Here is a 5,770-nt window from a genome sequence, read left to right as displayed (position 1 = left end):
CAGGGCCCTCCTCCCTCCTGTTCTCATTACTTACCTCTCTTAGACACCAGCTGCGCTCTACACCTCCCACTTACACTGTATGAGCAGGGCCCTCCTCTCTCCTGTTCTCATTACTTCTCTTACACACCAGCTACACTCTACACCTCCCCCTTACACTGAGCAGGGCCCTCCACCCTCCTGTTCTCATTACTTACCTCTCTTACACACCAGCTGCGCTCTACACCTCCCCCTTACACTGAGCAGGGCCCTCCTCCCTCCTGTTCTCATTACTTACCTCTCTTACACACCAGCTGCACTCTACACCTCCCCCTTACACTGAGCAGGGCCCCCCTCCCTCCTGTTCTCATTGCCTACCTCTGTTACACACCAGCTGCACTCTACACTTCCCCCTTACACTGAGCATGGCTCTCCTCCCTCCTGTTCTCATTGCTTACCTCTCTTACACACCAGCTGCGCTCTACACCTCCCCCTTACACTGAGCAGGGTCCTCCTCCCTCCTGTTCTCATTACCTACCTCTCTTACACACCAGCTGCGCTCTACACCTCCCCCTTACACTGAGCAGGGTTCTCCTCCCTCCTGTTCTCATTACCTACCTCTCTTACACCCCAGCTGCGCTCTACACCTCCCCCTTACACTGAGCAGGGTCCTCCTCCCTCCTGTTCTCATTGCCTACCTCTCTTACACACCAGCTGTGCTCTACACCTCCCCCTTACACTGAGCAGGGTCCTCCTCCCTCCTGTTCTCATTACCTACCTCTCTTACACACCAGCTGCGCTCTACACCTCCCCCTTACACTGAGCAGGGCCCTCCTCCCTCCTGTTCTCATTACTTCTCTTACACACCAGCTACACTCTACACCTCCCCCTTACACTGAGCAGGGCCCTCCTCCCCTCCCGTGTATCAGTGGTTGTGTTGAGATTTGTAATGTTATTTGTTACTTGTCTACTGTATTGTACTGTTTTACCCTGTACGGTCCTATTGTTTTGCCCTATGTACAGCGCTATGAACTATTTGTGTCGCCCAATAAATAAAGTTTAATAATCATAATACTAGAGATTCCACAGAATCCGAACCGCTCCGAACATTGGGGATCCGAGTCCACCCAAACCCTGTTCGGGTGTTCACCGCCTGACTCGGATCCCCGTTCGGGGCCGAACTGCGGCCGCCTGATGTGGGATTCTCACTAGAGAATCCGACATCAGGTCTCCTATTGTGTAGGGCAGAGCGCTGTGATAGCGCTCTGCCCTACACAGATACAAACACACAGCCGCCAGCGGCAGCTGTGTGTTTGTTACAGCAGCCAATGAGAGTCACACAGACTCTCATTGGCTGCTGCACGGAGGGAGCCGGCTGGAGCTCACACATGAGCTCCGTCTTCCGGCTCCCTCCGCAGTGTGTGACAGGCTCAGCAGAGCGGACGGCGCGGGAGCGGGGAATCAGGAATCAGGTAAGTTTTTTCATTTTTTTATCTTGTGAAAGTTGTGCAAGGGCCGGGGGCGCTACTGGGGGGGTCTGCTACTGGGGGGGTCTGCTACTGGGGGGGCTTGCTACTGGGGGGGCTATACTACTGGGGGGGTCTGCTACTTGGGGGGCTATACAACTGGGGGGGTCTGCTACTGGGTGTCCATACTACTGAGGGGCCTGCTACTGGGGGGGGGGCTATACTACTGGGGGGGGTCCGCTACTGGGGGGGCCATACTACTGAGGGGCCTGCTACTGTGGGGGCATACTACTGGGGGGGCTTACTACTACTGGGGGGCCATACAACAGGGGGGGCCATACTACAGGGGGGCTACTACTGGGGCAGCCTACTACTGAGGGGGGCCTGCTACTGGGGCAGCCTACTACTGGGGGGGCCATACTACTGGGGGGGGCCATACTACTGGGGGGGCTGCTAATGGGGGGCATACTACTGGGTGGCATGCTAATGGGGGGCATACTACTGGGGGGCATACTACTGGGGGCACTGTATAGGGGACCCTACTACTAAGGGGACTGCATAGGGGGCACCACTGCTGGGGGCATTGTGTAAGGGACACCGCTACTGTGGGCATTGTGTAAAAGGGGCACTACTGTGGGCATTGTGTAAAAGGGGCACTACTGTGTGTCGTAACATAAATAAGAGACACTACTTTATGGTGTAATGTGAATCAGGCCCTATGTGCGGTGTAATGTGAATAAGATTGTGCACTGTGACTCTTTGGGCCGTAGCCCACTATGTAAACAAGTACTGTGACTCTGCTGGCCGTACCCACTGGGTGGGTGCACTACTTTTAATTTCTGCCACTGCTGTGTGGCAATGTGTCATAGATGTGCTTTATACTGTGGTGTCTGTGTCGTTGTGCCGCTGCTTTGTCGCTTAGTAACCAGTCAGCTCACTGCAACCTTTGGCCAATAATGTTGAAAACAATATTATAAGCTGTTATATGGTCTAAATTGACTGGAAATTAATGTTATTGAGGGTAATAATACTCTAGGAAGAAAAAAAAGACCAATTTATGTGATTTTAGCTTTTTTTGTAAATTTTTGTAAAAAAAATCCAAATCCAAATCCAAATCCAAAGCCGGACGACGAATTAGAACCAAATCCAAATCCGGCAAAAATGGTCCGGCGCACATCTCTACATAATACACAAAATGGAGAAGAAACTACAGACGCTCCTAGCGCCGTGTGTCTCTGTGATCAGACGCTCCTAGCGCCGTGTGTCTCTGTGATCAGACGCTCCTAGCGCCGTGTGTCTCTGTGATCAGACAGACGCTCCTAGCGCCGTGTGTCTCTGTGATCAGAAAGACTCTCCTAGCGCCGGGTGTCTCTGTGATCAGACAGACGCTCCTAGCGCCGGGTGTCTCTGTGATCAGACAGACGCTCCTAGCGCCGGGTGTCTCTGTGATCAGACAGACGCTCCTAGCGCCGGGTGTCTCTGTGATCAGACAGACGCTCCTAGCGCCGTGTGTCTCTGTGATCAGACAGACGCTCCTAGCGCCGTGTGTCTCTGTGATCAGACAGACGCTCCTAGCGCCGTGTGTCTCTGTGATCAGACAGACGCTCCTAGCGCCGTGTGTCTCTGTGATCAGACAGACGCTCCTAGCGCCGTGTGTCTCTGTGATCAGACAGACGCTCCAAGCGCCGTGTGTCTCTGTGATCAGACGCTCCTAGCGCCGTGTGTCTCTGTGATCAGACAGACGCTCCTAGCGCCGTGTGTCTCTGTGATCAGACAGACGCTCCTAGCGCCGTGTGTCTCTGTGATCAGACGCTCCTAGCGCCGTGTGTCTCTGTGATCAGACAGACGCTCCTAGCGCCGTGTGTCTCTGTGATCAGACGCTCCTAGCGCCGTGTGTCTCTGTGATCAGACAGACGCTCCTAGCGCCGCGTGTCTCTGTGTTCAGACGCTCCTAGCGTCGCGTGTCTCTGTGATCAGAGACGCTCCTAGCGCCGTGTGTCTCTGTGATCAGACAGACGCTCCTAGCGCCGTGTGTCTCTGTGATCAGACAGACGCTCCGAGCGCCGTGTGTCTCTGTGATCAGACAGACGCTCCTAGCGCCGTGTGTCTCTGTGATCAGACAGACGCTCCTAGCGCCGTGTGTCTCTGTGATCAGACGCTCCTAGCGCCGTGTGTCTCTGTGATCAGACAGACGCTCCTAGCGCCGTGTCTCTGTGATCAAACAGACGCTCCTAGCGCCGTGTGTCTCTGTGATCAGACGCTCCAAGCGCCGTGTGTCTCTGTGATCAGACAGACGCTCCTAGCGCCGTGTGTCTCTGTGATCAGACGCTCCTAGCGCCGTGTGTCTCTGTGATCAGACAGACGCTCCTAGCGCCGTGTGTCTCTGTGATCAGACAGACGCTCCTAGCGCCGTGTGTCTCTGTGATCAGACAGATGCTCCTAGCGCCGTGTGTCTCTGTGATCAGACACTCCTAGCGCCGTGTGTCTCTGTGATCAGACGCTCCTAGCGCCGTGTGTCTCTGTGATCAGACAGACGCTCCTAGCGCCGTGTGTCTCTGTGATCAGACGCTCCTAGCGCCGTGTGTCTCTGTGATCAGACAGACGCTCCTAGCGCCGTGTGTCTCTGTGATCAGACGCTCCTAGCGCCGTGTGTCTCTGTGATCAGACAGACGCTCCTAGCGCCGTGTGTCTCTGTGATCAGACGCTCCTAGCTCCGTGTGTCTCTGTGATCAGACGCTCCTAGCTCCGTGTGTCTCTGTGATCAGACGCTCCTAGCGCCGTGTGTCTCTGTGATCAGACAGACGCTCCTAGCGCCGTGTGTCTCTGTGATCAGACGCTCCTAGCGCCGTGTGTCTCTGTGATCAGACAGACGCTCCTAGCGCCGTGTGTCTCTGTGATCAGACAGACGCTCCTAGCGCCGTGTGTCTCTGTGATCAGACAGATGCTCCTAGCGCCGTGTGTCTCTGTGATCAGACACTCCTAGCGCCGTGTGTCTCTGTGATCAGACGCTCCTAGCGCCGTGTGTCTCTGTGATCAGACAGACGCTCCTAGCGCCGTGTGTCTCTGTGATCAGACGCTCCTAGCGCCGTGTGTCTCTGTGATCAGACAGACGCTCCTAGCGCCGTGTGTCTCTGTGATCAGACGCTCCTAGCGCCGTGTGTCTCTGTGATCAGACAGACGCTCCTAGCGCCGTGTGTCTCTGTGATCAGACGCTCCTAGCTCCGTGTGTCTCTGTGATCAGACGCTCCTAGCTCCGTGTGTCTCTGTGATCAGACGCTCCTAGCGCCGTGTGTCTCTGATCAGACAGACGCTCCTAGCGCCGTGTGTCTCTGTGATCAGACGCTCCTAGCGCCGTGTGTCTCTGTGATCAGACAGACGCTCCTAGCGCCGTGTGTCTCTGTGATCAGACAGACGCTCCTAGCGCCGTGTGTCTCTGTGATCAGACAGACGCTCCTAGCGCCGTGTGTCTCTGTGATCAGACGCTCCTAGCGCCGTGTGTCTCTGTGATCAGACAGACGCTCCTAGCACCGTGTGTCTCTGTGATCAAACAGACGCTCCTAGCGCCGTATGTCTCTGTGATCAGACAGACGCTCCTAGCGCCGTGTGACTCTGTGATCAGACAGACGCTCCTAGCGCCGTGTGTCTCTGTGATCAGACAGACGCTCCTAGCACCGTGTGTCTCTGTGATCAGACAGACGCTCCTAGCGCCGTGTGTCTCTGTGATCAGACAGACGCTCCTAGCACCGTGTGTCTCTGTGATCAGACAGACGCACAGACGCTCCTAGCGCCGTGTGTCTCTGTGATCAGACGCTCCTAGCGCCGTGTGTCTCTGTGATCAGACAGACGCTCCTAGCGCCGTGTGTCTCTGTGATCAGACAGACGCTCCTAGCGCCGTGTGTCTCTGTGATCAGACAGACGCTCCTAGCGCCGTGTGTCTCTGTGATCAGACAGACGCTCCTAGCACCGTGTGTCTCTGTGATCAGACAGACGCTCCTAGCGCCGTGTGTCTCTGTGATCAGACGCTCCTAGCACCGTGTGTCTCTGTGATCAGACAGACGCACAGACGCTCCTAGCGCTTGCATGACCTATAGAATGCTTTGAGCAGCGCGTTTTGGGCAGCGCTGAGACAGCCGACGTGGGACCTCGGAGAGGTAAGTTTTAGATAATATGGACGCAGGGTGTGCGGTGCGGGCCCCTCCTGGACCCGGGGGCCCGTGTGCAATGCACACCCTGCACCCATTATAGATACGCCCCTGTGTACATCTTATTATAGATGAAGGACTTACATATAACTTGCATGACCTATAGAATGATACTTTACATTTTAA

The sequence above is a fragment of the Taudactylus pleione genome, unplaced genomic scaffold, assembly GCF_031769625.1.
Source record: "Taudactylus pleione unplaced genomic scaffold, aTauple2 ptg001334l, whole genome shotgun sequence".
Classification (NCBI taxonomy): Eukaryota; Metazoa; Chordata; class Amphibia; order Anura; family Myobatrachidae; genus Taudactylus; species Taudactylus pleione.
Note: the sequence above shows the minus strand (reverse complement) of the source record.